This window comes from Sceloporus undulatus, chromosome 1 (genome assembly GCF_019175285.1).
Source record: "Sceloporus undulatus isolate JIND9_A2432 ecotype Alabama chromosome 1, SceUnd_v1.1, whole genome shotgun sequence".
NCBI classification, from domain to species: Eukaryota; Metazoa; Chordata; class Lepidosauria; order Squamata; family Phrynosomatidae; genus Sceloporus; species Sceloporus undulatus.
Window position 1 is genome coordinate 228,124,471 of NC_056522.1, and position 17,670 is coordinate 228,142,140.

Sequence of the window (17,670 nt, forward strand, 5' to 3'; positions counted from 1 at the left end):
TGAATAAATCAGGCATATTAACAGAATGCATGTATATGTCTCTCATGGACAATATGCATATTCTTTTCAACATGTAACAATATAAAGTAACAAAAACCAAATGATTAAAAATGTCACAAGATGAATCCAACAATACCAGTTAATCTTCATTACTGTTTTTTTCTTTTCTTTTTGGTTCCAACACCCAGTAAGTACTTTTCAATTTATTAGTTATATTACTCCCTCCCGAGCTGAAATAAGATAATGCCTTTCCAGCATAAGAGAGGAAGAAAATCTAAATCAGGAAATACGCTGAAGAACATGTTTTTCTACAAGAGTTATATTTGCATGTCAATAAGACTTATTTATCATTCAACTTGAAGTGGAACTGATTCTTTTTCTTCGAATATTATTTTCTTAAATGTGTAACATGTCTGCCTTACTTTGACGTGCATGCTCTCTAGATCAGACAATTCTGTGTAGTTCAAAAAGAGCAAGGTTAATCTAAGTAATTTGTGAGATGTTTAATGGCATAATACATCTTTATAGCAGTTCTATGTTATCAAGAGAGAGTTTGTCATACAGTATTGTGGATGTGATAAAAGAGTTGGTTTGTAGTCACACAGAATTATAGATTTATACTGTTGGAAGGAGCCACACGGGGCATCTAGTTCAACCCACACTGTATAGGAGTACATAACTAAAGCACTCCAGAAAAATGTCCATCCCATCTCTGTTTTAAAACTTCAAAAGACAGACAGTCCATCATACTCCAAGGCAATCTATTTCATTGTCTAACAGCTCTTTCATTAAAAATAAAAGTTCTTCCTAATATCCTTCCTCATGTTTTATATTGTATGAAGGAATTATTTTGATAATTCACACACAGAGCAGAGATTTTGATTTTACCATACTGACCAAATATTTGAAGAATGGGCCCTTTGTTTGTTTGTTTGTTTGCTTAAGCTCTTCTGCCTTTTAGCACAGAAAATGAGAGTAGCATGCAGTATAAGTAATAGAAAACATTTATTACTTTATTAGGTTACTTTCAGCCTAAGAATTGGAAAATGAGGTAAAATGTACCTGAACTGAATTGTCTCTAAAATATTTGAATAGGGTATGACTAAAGGTTTCCTTGTTGCAAAGGCAATGCACTTTCTGATAGAAATAGATAGGCAAGAAGGAGACTTTACAGATTGGTTGTTTGGTTTTGAAGCTGTGTAGTTGTAAATTGGTATTTGGGAAAAAAAACCCATTATCTTTTAAAGATTTTGTACACTAGTAATGACAGCAAATCCTTTAACAGACACACTTTAGGATAACAGTAACTTGCATTTTCATGTATTGTCTAACTTGGCCCATGGTGGTCCTTTGAATCAATGAAAAACACTGCTACCAACAACCTGCATCTCAGCTAAAATAGGCTGCTGCAGGTGGAAATAGGTCAGGTGGGAGTGAAACAAAATGTGGAATAAAAGAAGAAAGCATTCCTGCAATGATTGGCTTGTTAGTGTGCCCTTATATTACTTGGCACCAGATAGGCAAACTTTAGGGTTTGGAAAATCTATTACAGAAAAATTGTTCTCTGTGCAGAGACTACAAAACCTCGAGTCTCAAAGTAGTTGTTATAACATTTGAAAAATATTCTGCATTAGACAGAAGAAAGGGGGCTTGCCAATTTGCTGCACAAAACAGCATGTATAGCCTGTATAGTAAGATGGACAGTAAAGTTTCTGAGGGCTAACTGGAAGTGCCAACAGTGAAGCCAGAACCTTTAAGGTCACATAAGAACTGAGAAGGCATTTTCAGTTGTTGCCTCTGTATTTAAAAGTCACTCTCCTAGCAAGCCTGTTTAAACCTGAAACTTGCTTTATTCTAGAAACAGTTTTAGCCTCTGACCAGAATACAGCTATGCATGGGTCAAGTGGCAGCTGCCTTCTGGCTTCTAGAGAGCTGATACTCACACCATCTACTCTGACAGTGAATATCTCCTAAAGTTTTTTAGCTTTTTGTTTTTTCCTTAGTTGGACAAATTGTGTAACACAATGGGGTTAGAATAAACACTTTATTGAGCGATTAGAGCCATATGCATAGTCATTGTTAGAAAGAGAATATCAAACCTGTGTGTCTTATTTATGGGTTGTGTCACACTAGGCTGCTAAGAAGCTACAATCATGTTTTTGTAGTAAACACAAACTACTGGTTTGAGGAGAGTCATTTTCACACAGCTCTTCAAAAGTGCCAGGGTGCTACTATAGTCCCAGGCTCTGTCTGAGCCCTGGTGGCGCAGTGGTTAAATGCCTGTCCTGCAGCCACTCACTCAAAACCACAAGGTTGCAAGTTCAAGACCAGCAAATGGCTCAAGCTCGACTCAGGCTTGCATCCTTCCGAGGTTGCTAAAATGAGTACCTAGATTGTTGGGGGCAAATTAGCTTACAGTTGTAAACCGCTTAGACACTGCTTAGGCGGTATTAAGCGTATATAAATGAAGCTTGTTTGTTTTGTTTGTTTGTTTTCCCTGCAAGATGGCCTTCATAACCCAGACTTCCTGCCCTGTGCCCTTTCTAGCATGCCTTTTGGTCTGTTTGTTTGTTTGTTTTCTCAATTGATAGTCACTACAATTAATTAAGTAAAAAAGGAATGAAAAGATTTTTTTAAAAAAAGAAAGAAAAACAGCATGCTTGGGAATAGTGAAGAGGGGAGGAAGAGAAGGCAGCATATTCACACCCACTTGCACCATGTGACTGCCTGCATATCAGAACTGCAGTAAAAAGACATTGTCACATGTGAATCAATAGTGAGAAAGTAGTGTGATTGTGAACATTGATGGGTTTTGCATGTCAATGAAGAGGAATGCTGAAGGAACAGATGGAATATGAAGCAGCTAAATGACAGAGACAGTGTTGTGTGATAATGTATGGCCACAGATGCTGCTGTCCTGCTGTAATTCTGCTTTGGCAACCTCATGTGAAAAAGTCCTATCTTTCGATACCACAGTGGGTTACTACAAGTGAGAGAGTGCTCATGTTTTCATACCCTGCATATAGAGTTCATATAGGCATTTAAATGACCACTGTGAGAGAAGAATGGTAGACCTTGTTCTGATCTAGTATAGCACTTCTTATGATCTTAAGGTAAGTGCAAGTGAGAGCACTGCTTCCCAAAGTGTCTGATGTGGTGGACCAACATGAGCTATAGAGACTTCAGGAGAAAACAGATTATCTAGATCAGTAATGTCCAAACTCTGGCCCTACAGGTGTTTTGGAGTTCAGCTCCCAGAAGCCTCAGCCACCTTGGCCAATGGTTTGGGATTTGGGGAGCTGAAGTCCAAAACACCTGGAGGGCCAGAGTTTGGACATCGCTTATCTAGATCCATTTCAGTCTCTCTTCAGAGACTGGCTATGAATTGGCTTTGAATTGATGGATGATTCATGTTTAGAATATATTAGGGGTATTGTGGCCATACTGGTTCTGCCAGATCTCTCAGCAGCTGTCAGTAAACTGCAAATCCTAGGCAAATTCATAGGATGTTACTGTACTATTGAAATCAAAGTGAAAATATAGTGCTTTACTGTGTGACACAAAACAGCTCTCAGTCTGGTCCTAAAATAATATTCACATGTCCTGCATCCATATGCTGGAATTCCCATTTGACATTCTGGCCATTGTGAGGTATCTCATTAATCAGGTCATTGTGAGATACCTCGTGGATCTCAGTGGAGGCCTTACAGAGGATAGGGGTTTGATAGCATCATGAAGCTGATCACATTGAAGCTTAATAGAGCATTCATAGTCTCTTGACAGACAAAGTAGGGAACAGGAATTCAATTTATGCTGGATGGTGTTGCATTCTGCCTGAAGAGGCAAGATCACAGTGGGTGTAAACTTGGGGCCTTTTCACACAACCTATGGTCCTCTCCAGACGGGCCTTTTAGCATGTACTGAGTACGTGCTAGGGTTGCCTCGGAGCATCCTTTACAGACATTCCCTAACCCTAGCACGTACTCTGTACATCAAAATGGTGGCACCCTGTACAGATGGGCGCAGCCATTTTGACGTGATGGCTGCGCTGCGTCCAAACGGCGTGGTGCAGCCGTGATGTGCTCGCGCCGCTACAGGGCACATAGGGTGCCCTATTTGTGGTGCGGAAGGAACTCCAAATGGCTGCAGGAACGAAGCCCAGGGGGAAAGGGGCTGAGTGGCCCCTTTCTCTTCCATCAGCACCTCCCTGGGGTGTCCTGGGACATGAAGCCCCAAGGACACCCCTTTCCAGGCATTTTGCTGCTTCCCCGAGGCCTGGAAAAGTGGCAGATTGGGGCTTCTGGGGCTGCCGCTGTAGCTGCTCAGGCCCCAATCCAGCGGGGAAAGGAGCAGGTGCAGGCCGTCCCAAAGGGGCAGTCTGTATCCCACCTATAGCACTATGATTCCACCTTTATTGTCATGGCCATTGAAATCCTGACAGATTTAGGTTGCTGACACACTAGAGATCTCTGGCTGTGAAATGCCCTTCCCTAAATTGCAAACCCAAAGATTCCATAGTTAAAGTGGAATCATAACACTGTAACTGTGAAATGTGAAAGTGTCCTAAGACACAACCTGGATTCTCATATGTTGGCATTACTGAAGAGTGCATTTGACAATTAAAGCTAGGGTGCCAGCTCTTCTCCTTCCTAGAGCTGTATGATCTAACCATGGTGATACATGACTTAGATGTATCATCTTTGGATTATAATAACCTGCTCTGTGAGAGGTAGCTTCAGCTGGTTCATAATGTGGGGACAAACTGTTGATTTCATCTGGCTACAGCAAACATATAGCTCCTCTGGTTATTGATCCATTTCTGGCCACAGTCCAGAGACCTAGTTCCTCTCTGCACTGTCCAGGATACTCCAGGAGTCTGTCTGGAATATCCTGACCCCAGAGTTGCCCTGGCCAACCCTCATTACAAAGACATTCAGATATGGGCCAGTTGTTCATATGCACATTCCACCCAACACATCTGCCACTGCTGCAATTTGCTTTGATCTGAGGTCAGAACAAGGCACCCAGAAACAGAATGTCTAGAAAGAACAAAAGGGAGAGATTTCTTGGTGGCTACTCCAAAATCATGGAACTCACTTCCAGGTGAAGTTAGGTGAGCCCCTTCACTGTTGTCCCTCTGCCAGCAGGCAAAGACTGTTTGCTATTCAGGCAGGCTATCAGCAACTAACTGCCCCCCTGTGATGGTCCAGACTGCTGTTTTTTTAAAGTAACTTTTAAACATGTTAATTTGTATGTATTCTTAGTGTAAACTATTTTACTCTAATGTGTGTTGTAATAGTACAATTATTTTAAGTTGAATTTTACTATGTATAATTTATTGTGGGAGAAAAGTGGGCTATACATCAAATAAATGAAGTTTGTACTGCTTTAATTATCCTGACTCTATCTTACAAAACCATGAGATTTGTCATTTGGTAACTACTTAGTATTCTCTGTGCACTGGAGTTCTCTAGGAGAGAATTCTAAGTACCCAGATATCCCTGGTTCCTATGTTACGTTGCCATTACAGTAAAAGTGGTCTCAAACTACTGTAACTCAGGCTATACAGACTGGCATGAAACATTGGCACCCCAATTTTGGCGTCACACCACCTGTCCGCCTGCCCATCGAGACGGCAGGCAGCATCACAACATTTCTACGGAGCACTGTTTAGACATGCTGCACTGAAGGAATGAGGGAAAGCCACTGCCACTGTGTCAAGGGTGGCTTTTTGCCAGCTCCAAAGGGAGCGACTTTCTGTGGCTTCTTTTGGTGCCAACAAATTGCCAGATTGGGACTGCAGCATGTGGTTTCTGCAGCCTTGATCCGGCGCTCAAAGGGGAGGCAGTAGCCATTCTTTTGGGGCCGTCTGTTTAGCCCAAAAATAATCTGAATTAGTTTATAAAGCATGCTAACACATTTTCTTATCCTTGATAAGAAAGGATATTTCAACACATCGACACATGAGATTGATGGATGATAGACTGATTAGTTGGTTTGTTTGTTGACTGATTGATTTACCATGGAACTTCTTTAAAAAACAAATTCAAGGAAGAAAAATCTACAAGCACCCTCAATGGTTTTGGAAATGATAGTCTTTTCCACAAAATCTAGAGTTTTAAATGTATACATCTCTCTGTGTGTGTGTGAGAGAGTGTGTAGGGGGTTCATACACATTTTTCACACACACACACATCCTTCCAAAATGTAGGGTTTAAAAAATCATTAAAATGTACAAATGGTTGCATAATCATGATTGTCGAGGAGAAAAGATTGGACATTATTCATGTTTGAATGTAGTTAAGTTTTAAAATAATGTGTATCCTCAGTGTAGATAGGCTTCTAGAAAGTATATCCTCAGTTACTATGGTGTCCCTCTGCCACTCTTAGCACAATACAACATTGCTATCTAGGTTAACTGTAGGCATGCTTATAGTTTCACCATCAGAACTTCATTTTCTGCCCGTTTTCAAGAAGAGATAGCCATATTAATCTGTTTTTGCATGGAAAGGAAGGAAAACAGGGGGAGAGGTTGTGAGGAGAATGTAACAGTACTGTTGGGATTGAAATGTTATGGATTTTTTTCATATGTTATAAAAGAAGATAGCAGGCTTGTCAAGTTTTGAATGGTCATAGGAGCTCTTCAGACTGCTTTTTTTCAGCCAGACTGAGGACACTGCAACCACGTGCCACGGCCCTAATCTTGCCTTTCCAGGGCACGAAAAGGAGCCATAAAATTAGCTCCTTTTTTCACCCTGGAAAGGGCACCATAGCCATGGCGGCACAGCTATACAGTTCTCCTTTGGCTCTGCATCATCTGGATAAAGGGCTGGAGAAGCGCTGTTATGTCATGCACGGTGTGGAGTGGTGCATGGCATCGTGGTGCCCTGGGGGTGGAGCCAGGGCCTGCGTCATGGAGACGCTAAACCCCGACTTCACCCCCCACCCCCAGCCAGCCCAAAGTGCTGGTCTGAAGAGCCCCATAGTTTCCAACTATCTACAGTACATCCTATGACACTTTGATCCCACTTTCATGGGTACTGTTGTTACATTGTACTTGTGTGACTTCAAGTAATTTCCAACTTATGATGAACCTATGGCAAACCTATCACAGGCCTGAAAGTATGTGACTTACCCGAAGTTACCAGTGGGTTTCCATGGCTGAGAGGGGAATTAAACCCTGGTCTGCAGGGTCATAGTCCAGCGCTCAAACCACTACTTTATGTTGGCTTTCTCTTTTCAGTGTATCTGAAAAAGTGGATTGAAATACAGGATATATAGAAAATCTGATGCTAAAATCAGTCTCAAAGGTGTTGCTAGATTCTTCCCCCCACTCCTGCTTTCCCCTTCTTTTTTATTCTGTGCTCCAGTAGGTGAGAGCAGTTTAGATCCAAGAAGCAGATTGCATGTTCATGTACCACCCCAGTAGAAGGTGTGTTGACAGAACCATACATCATTTAAGTCGTTGTTCACTCTGGCATTCAATAATTTATTTGATACTGTTTATATCAAAGAAGCTCTTGTTTATAAAGGAGGATATTACCACCTAGAATTTTATGAGACTATTTTTTCTTTGATAATTTAGCCTGCCTTCTTTGGTTGTTCTTTTTCAGGTTGCTGTGGTGTTACATCCATTCTCTTTTCATAGAGGAATCCCCCCCTCTTTTTTTTTCCTCCTTCAATTTAAACAAAGTTTGCTTGGATAAAAATGCTTTTCATTCAGAGTAGCTCCAGAGACCAAGTACATTTTGCAATGTTTTCATGGATGTTAGAAAGCTTAACCTTTATTAGCCCATGTTAGAGAAAGTACTTGAGATTAATGGGCAAATTATGGTTTAGTTCAATAAGCTTGGTGACATTCAAAGACGTGTCACCTTTCAGATGCTATTTATGGCACTGATGTTTCAGCATGGTATTTTAAGGGTACTAGGAGGTCTTGGATGTAATCTGTGCAGATCACCTTCGTATTTCAAGATACATTTGAAAGGTGAAACATAAATGCCCTACATGTTAAAGTAACTTTGGATAATTTTCTACAACTATGTTTATAAAATAATATGAAGTGAAGGTAAATGAACATGTAGTATCCCAGAATTTTTTTTTTTAAATGTGGTTTTATTTTTAACTGTTTTAGTTCCGGCCAGAAAATGAAAAAGATAAGGAAAAGTAATAATAAACAATACATGCCAGTTTCAGAAATGTGGATGATGATGTTTTTAACCCACCTAAAAAGAGATTTTACTAACAGAAAGTGTGAAATCTATGTGAAATAAATACTTCCCAGTTAAGGCTGAAATAATCTTCAGTGAAGAACAATGTCATGACTCTCTGTGATAGCTGTCACCATTTACAGCAAACCTCTTGAAAAGACCTCTCCAAGACAGATCTTGGACACTTCAGAGACTCATTAAGAGAATACAGAACCAGTCTTCAGAGGCATTTCTTTCAGTCCCACAATACATAATAATAAATACTTCCCCTTTTAGTAGTACAGGTCAGAAAAGGTTTTCACATGCTGCATTCATTCTGTGGATGGTATGTTTCCATTTTCTTAACCATCACTCTAAGAAGGATATACCCATAAACAAAATGAAAAGGGTATGGGTCATGTTTCTATCTTCTTGGCTGTCAGATTGCTTAAAGAATAAATTTATAAAGAATCTGCATTAGGTGGAAGCTAGTGAAATACAAATAGAGAGATGTAGGAAGCAAAAAATATCTAGATGCTGATACTGTTGATTCATTCTTTGAAGAGATCATACATTTCTTAGTATCGTGAATTTATAAGTTTATGTGTTCTACATTTAAAATACAGGTAATTCTTTAGTTAAATAGGTGACAGTAAGGTGGCATCCTCCCAACAAAATACCCTCCAGATGGGTTGGCCTGCAATGTCTGTCATCCACAGACAGCTTGTAAATCTGGTGGTCACCAGAGTGGGGAAGGCTGCAGTAAACAACAAAAACAAGAAAGAGACTTAAAATCAGTTTTGGCAAATAAAAAGAACATATGCCATTTATACAGGTCACATACACATTTGGACATTTTCTTTTATTTACCACTTACCTTGGGTAAAGAATTCTTGTCAGATCATAGTAGAGCTGTGCCAGCAGTTTCTCAAATTATCATTATATCCATAGCTTCTCTGTTAATTCATTTGGATGTGTCCTCTAAAAGCAGAACCCAGAATTGGATTTCAATTTATTAAAGAACTGAATGGTATGCCCTGACCTCATTACAAATGCTGATGATATCTGAAGACTTCCTTCATCAAGGCCAATGTAGCTTACCCATCCTGCAGATGCCTCTGTGCCACATTGATTGATTTAATGCATTAACAGCCATACTTCAACACCATGAACTTTAGAGAAACTATGCTGTCTGTCATTTAGTCTGGATCGTGGAAATGATATCTGGGAGAAAGGGACATAGCTTCATTGTAAAGCACCTGTTTTGCATCCAAAAGTTTATAGTTCCTCTCCCTGATTCTACAGGTAGTGGGAGAAAACTCCTGTTTGAAAGCTAGAGTGGAACTCCCAGCCAGTGTTCATAGAGAATTATAGTTTGACCAATGGTATACCATAGTATAAAGCTATGCAGTGAGCTCTTGGTATCTGCTGAGGTTTTGGTTCAGGACCCCCCATGAATACCAATATCTGTGGGTGTTCTAGTCATACTAAATACAATGGCACAGTAAAATGGTGTCCTTTATATAAAATGGCAAAATCAAGGTGTGTTTTGTGGAATTTTTTGCAGGGCTGGGGAATATTTTCAAGCAGTGGATGGTTTAATCTGTTAATGCAAAATCCATGTATTCAGAGGGCCAACTGCATCTATTGTTGTTATTTACCATCAAGTCAATGTGCACTTATGGTAACCCTATGAATGAGAGATCTCCAAGAGTCTGAAAAACTGCCCTGTCATTTGTTGTTAATGGAAACAATACCAAATGACAGGGCCATTACACTTCACTGACAGGAGAAGAATGGGATAAGCATGCTGTGCGTGGTAATCTTTCACACGATCACATGAATAGGATACGATAAGGATGGGAGCAATCAACTTTGCTCCCATCCTTATCCTCTATGTGATAATCTCCATATTGTCTCTGTATGAGGGGGACTTTATGGAACTGGAATGGGTGGCAGTTATCAGGAAGCAGCTTATTAGAAAATTGTTGTAGCCACTTCGAAATTTGACAGTATTTTTCCCCCTTGTAATCTAAGCAATAGTGTCCAATTTCAATTTGAAAATTCATTTTTCCAAAGGGAGAGTCTTTCTAGGATTAAAAAAGGAGTCTGCCTTGACTAGCCAGAACTATTTAAAGGGTTAGAAGTGGGCTCTCTGATGAGGTGCCTCTGCTAAGATTCTTTAACATGAAAACAAGACAGAGATTAAAAAGAGAAGGCTGGAGCATTGTAGCCAAATTATTGCTATGTGCCTTCAAATCATTTCTGACTTAAGTGATCCTTAGCTAAACCTATCGTGGTGTTTTCTTGGCAAGATTTGTTCAGAGGAGGTTAGCCTTTGCCTTCCTCTGAAGCCGAGAGGGTGTGGCTTGTCCAGTGTCACCAAGAGGATTTCCATGGCAGAATAGGGATTTAAACCCTGGTCCATTGCTTCATCCACTCTACCTTGCTGTCTCTCAGTATATATAAGACCTGATGTTAAATAAAGTTGAGAAATAATGGGAAAGGCTTGTTGAAATATTTCTGGTAAGAATCCTGAGGTTACATAAAAGGGAGCAAAAATATAGAAGGCCCCTTGAATTCTTTTGATGCATTAGGTGTGGATCTGGGCAGACAGGTACATTTCAACTAACTCATTGAGACATGATACTTGATGCTTCGAAATCTGAAGGAGAGTTTGCAAATGTCATCAGAGTTCTAGCACTGAATTTCAAATCAAAATTGAAAACTTGAAAGGGTTGTGGTACTAGTTAAAAAAAGAGAAAGAAGTAGAAAAAAGAGGGCAATCACAACTTATTGTGAATTTGTGGTACATTATAGAATTTGTCAGAATGTTGTTGTTGTTTTTTGTCTCCCACTTGGCAGAATTCAGAATATCCAAAGGGCTTGGTTCCATAGAAACAAAAAGAGTAGGCTACCATATCTCATCAGGACATCATTTAATTTTTTTAAACGTATAGTAAGTCACAATATTTTTATTGTCCTATGTGAAGGAGTGGTTACTTTCAAGAAGTTCCAAACCATGGGCTTCTTTGAATTAAAATAATAATAATGAAGAGTTGTTAAAATCACTGAGAAATATTTTAAGGATTACAAAACAGGAGAGGTGCTCTCTCAGGCACTTTTGCTAAAATCCCCAAGATTAGAGTGGTGGGAGAGGAGAGCGAGGAGAAAGAAGCTCCCATGGATCTCTTATTACATAGCTATACAGTATATATGGGGGCCAGTTGCATTTGGCTCATAAAGGCGTGAGGATTAAATGGGGAGAAGGAGAACCATGTACTGTTCTCTGAGCTCACTGGAGAAAAGATATGATCCACATGAAGTTGCTTTTCTAGCATATAACTCCCAGGATCTACCAACCCTTGCCTCAATACCATAATAGCTCCAGATCCCATCTGATCTATTTATTACCTGAATGGGAGACCATCAATGAATACCAAGTGATGAAGACAATATTTCAGAAGAAGGAACTACCTAACCCACCTCTGAGTATTCCATGCCTAAGATAGCCTATGAAATTTATGAGGCTGCCATAAATTGGCAGGTGATTTAAAGGCACATCCACACACCAGGCAACATATTTGTTCTGCTGTCTTGAAGATTCCTGAAACTGCAATAAAAAAAAAAAGGGGGGGGGGGGGTACTTTTCTGTATAATTATCATTAATAATCTGTAAAATGTAAATATTTTATCGCATCTTATTGTTACATTTTTGCTGGCCATGCAAAGCAAAGAGACTAAACAAAATTTCATTACAAAGAAGGTATAAACCAGACAATGTTGGTTTTAAATTCCATCAACTTTGGCATCTTCAGTTATGAAGGAGTTGCAGTCCAGCAATATCTGAAAAGTTACACATCTCTCGTGTCTCAGAACAACAACAAAAATACACTCTATGCATATTTTTCCAGCTATTTTTCCAAATTAACGTAAATAGTAACAGCAACTCTTTTAGAAATATAAAAAATAATATATATTGTTTGTCACAATCTGTTTCTTATGATCCTTTGGGAATATCACCACATGCTTTCTGAAAGTAACCAAATGAGTATTTTTATTTATATTTAGAAGATGTGACTTTTTTTTCAGTTTCTGCTTTTTTCCCATTGAAAACATTCCTTACCTTTGATATATTTGAGATCACTACCTGTTCAATTGCCTTTTTATTTGCAAAGTGGTTATGAATTCTCTGTTCCCTGAGAATATGCCTGTAGGGGTTGGAGAATCATAAATTTAATGGCTCATATTTGGGAAAGAGAGAGGAGAGCAGTTGAGACTCTAGGCAACCTAAATTTTGCTGTCAGGTTTAATAAAAAAAAAAAGTACAGACAAGCAATAGTCTGGTTACTACAATAAATTGCACTGTGGCTATAATCCCATTCCCAGTTTCTTGGGAGGAACCCATGTCGAATTCAGTATGGGTTAGTTTTTAGTAGTCATATGTACATACACTTGTGCTGCTATGAGTGACATCCTCATTAGTGTTTTATAATGCTCTAAGCTGTCTTTTTCTAGTTTATTAGTCAAATGTTTATAGAGAGTTGTCTATTAAGAGCACATAACCAGAACAGTATTTAAGGTAAATGATATCGAAGTTGGTATTTCTGTTCAGTATTCATTGTATTTGTCTTTCTAGAATTCTTAGAACAACTTATTCAATTATAATAATAATTAACCTGATTTTGCTGATAATCCAAATGCTCTGGGCAGCTCTGTGATGATTCTGATAAGAAATTGTTCCTCTCCAATTTTGTTCGTCTACCTGCTTGGTGAAATGTTTGTTGCAAACTCCTCCTCGTCCCCATTCCCATCTGGTAATTTAAATCCTTCATTATCCATACCAAATAATAATAACAACAAAGGTGACAATAAACATGCAAGAGTAGAAGAATATTTTTAAAGAAAATTTTGAAAATCAGTTATATAATCAGTAGCCCAGGAGTATTGGAGGTGGGGGGGGGGGGGGAAGAGGCCTTTAATGATTAAATTATGTTACTGCTGTTACTATCTTGGACGTCTATGGAATAATTGAAAACCTGCCCTGCTGATTTCTATCAGATCATTTTTTTAAAGATGTAAGACAATATATAAGAAATAAGTGCCAAGAAAGGAATAGGAAAGTCCTGTACTTTAACAGGTGAGCTGTACAAGAGGTGTTACTGAGTTTTTGGTCAAAGTGGTTGTTGTTCTCAGGGGTAATTGTGGTAATCAAAGCACTCCAGAAGGGAATATCTCATGCCATTAAATTGCTGTAGATATTCTTCCAGTGCTGTTTATTGCATGTGCCAGCCTTTACAGAAGTCATAATAAGGTAACACAACATGATTGGGTTGATGCATGTGTTAAGCTAAGGCTCGTGGTACATTTTTCTTAGGCTATTAACAGTTGTCATGCTCATGTGTATAACATCAAAGTACTGTCAGGCCAGCAGTATAGCTGCAGGAGCACAAAATGAAATCATCCAGACCCTGAATAAGAATTCTGCCCTCCCTCCATGAAAATGTTCTGTCTTCAAACATCTAGCATTGCAGTAACTGAAAAGTCCAGTTAAGCATTTAGAAATACAGTTTCAGCATCTAAAGAAAAAGAGCAGTGAAGGTACCAAAGGAATACGAACACAGCAAATATAAGGGTTCAGGGTATTTATGTTCACCAAAGTCTCATTCTCATCGATGCTAGAAATTAGGGTATAGAAACAAAATGTTGTGAGGGGCATAATTCTTATGGGGGGACAAAATCTTCATTTTGCACATATGCCCTAACTATGCTGCTGTGAGGCAGAAGAAATGTTCAGCAGCTTCCAAGCAGAGGCTTTGGCCTGTTACAGACTGCCAAAATAAAGCTGCTTCGGGTCTCTTTGGAGGTATGCTATTTAAATGATGCATGGGTCCTAAGAGTCCGGAAGTCACACCAAAGCCACACTCCATTCCTAAGCACTGGAGGGCAGCTTTGGTGCAGCTTCCGGATTCTTAGGATGCATGCATCATTTAAACAGCATACCTCCAAAGAGACCCGAAGCAGCATTATTTTGGCAGTTTGTAACAGGCCTTTGTTTCTTATTGTATTCCATATAATCAACACTTTTCCCCCCACAGGAAGTACAAAATCATAGAATCATAGAATTGGAAGAGACCACAAGGGCCATCCAGTCTAACCCCTGTCACGTTCAAATTATGAAAATTCACCACTCTCTTTTCTTTTCCAAGTATAATACATAGACATGCAGGCTTCAAAACACAAAACTTAAAGTAACACTATTTCCTGCAAATTTTTTTATCTAGTGTTAGTGAAGAGCATTATCTTTTATTTCTATTTTGGAGCATTCTGTACTCTTACATTTTTAAAGACACGTTTATGATCACTTGGGAGGATTTAAAAAAAAACACTCAAAGTACTAAAGAGTGTCTTGATAGAGCAAGTATATCATCCAGAAATTGTTTAGCAGTGATAATAGGACCATCTCAATGTTAAGGTTAGCACAAATGATTCACATTCCACCATTATAAGCTGAAGTTGGAAGGGCGGAGCATGTTCTACACCTTACACTCAAAAAAAGCGTTCAACAGATTGATATGAAATTTGGCAGTAAATGAGAAGTGGGTTTGAAAATGGTTCTTGCTGATTTCAAGATAGAAAGAATGAAAAAAAAATGGTTTGTTTGTGTCAGTTTAAAGTAGGACAAATCATCTCCAACAGTTTGACAGAAATTGTGTTTTTCTCCCATAGGCTTTGCAAAGGTTACAATGTATTGGCCAGTTTCTTCACTTGTACAGTCTTTTGGGAAATAGTTTGTTATGACATGGCAGGCTGAAGGCCTGAAATACATTTTGTCTTGGTAGGAATCTTAACCTTTTTTTTTTTTTTTACAGTTTTCATTTAAAATTGACCTCTATGGAAAGATTCTCACCCTTTGAAAGCAGTTAGGAAGGAGTGAGACAATCTATATGCTTACCAGAGAGAGAGTGATGGAAGAGAGTGGAAAGAAAGGGGTTACTATGTCACTTAAGGCCCTATTATAGTTGAGAGAAATGGAAGAAAAGTCATAAGGAAAGGAAACACTTCACCAAACATGTCTGTTTTTCCTCCTTTAGATTCTCCTTCCCCTCTGGGTTGGTGGTAGTTGTGGGGTCTCCTCTTTATATGAGGGTTCCACCTTTTGGTCACCAGATGTGGGGTATTCCAATACTTATCCTACCAACTGTGGGCTTTACACTTGGGAAATCCTACCACTATGGCCAAATGTTTCTACCCTTTTAACTCACCAAATGGATACTCACAATCCCAAGTTTCCCTGATCCCCACCTATGCCATAATGGACAGAATTAGTCCTGTCTCACTGTGTGACACCAATTGTGGGCACCATCTAAATGCTGTCAAGGTATTTATGGACATTTATGCAATTTCTATCCTTCATGAATATCTCCCCTCTATATTCAGTGCTGACATATCTGAATCCAAGCTCTCACAGAGTTAGTTTCTAGAGGTCCAACGTGTGTAAAAATAAATATTTTTTTTAAAAAAAGCCAGTAACAAAACCCAAACCATTTACAGAAGTTAAACATAACATGGCAGATTATTTTGTATGTTTTAACAGGGATAGAGATGAGATGTTTTTCACTGGTATACTCACATCACTTTCTCCATGTTTCAGCCACATGGAGCAAGGTATGTTGGCAGAGACAAATAAAAGTATCCCAGTGGCAAAATACAATAAATATATTGCAATATCTTTTTCTCTTTCTGTTCATGGTAGGTGGACACTGTTTGTAACGTTTCAGGTAACATTTTCAAAAAATGCCTGCCATGTAGGTCTAGTTCTGTGTGATTTCTGAAACAAAGTGTGATTTGGGGAGAGTAAAATGTTCCATCTGACTAGAGTAAGTTAAAACTAGCAAGACCTTTTTAAAAAAATGATCTATAGAAATATTGTAATATATATCTAGATCAGGATAGGCAAGAGGTGGGCCACATACTCCAATAATAAGTAAACAAATTAAGTATAGAAAAATAAAGCAAATGTAATTCAAGGTGCAGACATAACAATGCAAAAAACAAAATCCGAGATACATAATTTAATAATAATTGGTACATAACATATTAATCTGCTAACAATATTCGACCCTCCCCTGGCAGTAAAAAGTTAAAGTGTAATATAAATACAAGACAGCAAAATACAATAGCAAGGCAGATGTTCTGGAGGACAGAGGATGGCTTTTGAATATGCCGCCTCCCCCTCAGTCCCTGCCTTCTGGTGCCTTGCCTCAGGCAGCTTCACAGACCCAGGTGGAAACAGGGGAATGGAGGAGCCTCCAGGCTCAGTGTTCCTCTGGCTGGAGAATATCATTTCCTGTGCTTCTGAAAACTCTGAGCCCCTGCTCCATGTGTGTCAAGGGGCTGAAAATATCCCATCAGTGTCCTGTATTGATCAAAATGTATTGTTCATTGTGAGAAGGAAATAATGAGGAACATTATGGAGAAAGGAAAGGAACCTGGTCAGAAGTGTGGAACTGATTGTCTGTCCGGGAAAGCAGCCAGACACTGATAACAACATCCAGATAAACAAATGAACACCACTCAGAGTCTGTGGAGTTCAACCAAGTCTATAATGGCAGCCTTACAAGCCTTACAAGCAAAGGTAGAGTCCAGTAACAGGGTCCATGGTCAATCGGAGTGCAAGCCAAAGGCTCAAGCCAAGAGTGTCATTGAGCAGTCCAAGAAGGTCAAGGGTTCCAGAGAATCAAGATGGTCAGGCAGTCCAAGATTCAAAAATTCAAGCTGAGAAGACAAACCTAGAGTCAGAAAACAGAGTGCTTTCACCATGAAACTTAGATAGCTTCTGACAAATGTTCTGGCATCCTTCCCAGGTTTAGATAATCAGCTCTCATGAACACAGCTGTTTCTTGATGAGCTGGCATTTTGCACCTTCTAGACCACCAGAGACATGCCCTTTCAGCTCTTCTCTGGCTGAAGGTAGGTATGTCAGCTTACTCATTCATGTCACAGTTTCCAAAGGCTCTGCTGCCTGGAGGCTTGGCTGTTGAGTCTCTTTCGAAGCTACAGACTCTGCTGAGGGTCTCAGAGCAGAGCTAGGACCAGGCTAGGATCAGGCTCCATCTCCATCTCAGAGTCTTATTCTGAGTCCTCAGCCAGGCTGGGCATGACATTATTTTTAGCCATGCCAAAAAATTAGAAGAAGGCTAGGATTGGGAAGCACAGCTATGAACAAAATGGACAAGATCCTAGATAGCAAAGATATAACTCTGAACACTAAAGTTAGGATCATCCAAGCCATTGTATTCCCCATCGTCATTTATGGATGTGAGACCTGGACAGTGAAGAAAGCTGACAGGAAGAACAAAACTCCTTTGAGATGTGGTGTTGGAGAAGAGTGCTGAGGATACCATGGACAGCCAAGAAGACAAATAAATGGGTTCTTGAACAGATCAAGACCAAACTATCCCTGGAAGCCAGGATAACT

The 17,670-nt window shown here is 39.4% G+C and overlaps 1 protein-coding gene and 1 long non-coding RNA gene across 7 annotated transcripts in view; one reads left to right on the top strand and one right to left on the bottom strand.

Moving 5' to 3' along the window:
- LRP1B (LDL receptor related protein 1B) overlaps positions 1 to 17,670 on the top strand; it is a 1,051,820-nt gene that overhangs the window by 530,394 nt on the left and 503,756 nt on the right. The gene's annotated exons all lie outside the window — the stretch shown is intronic.
- On the bottom strand, positions 8,095 to 9,204 carry LOC121914320. Its single transcript, XR_006100518.1, has 2 exons — positions 9,067 to 9,204; positions 8,095 to 8,946 (listed from the first exon to the last, which is right to left on the bottom strand). It is a non-coding gene; the product is annotated as an uncharacterized LOC121914320 (long non-coding RNA).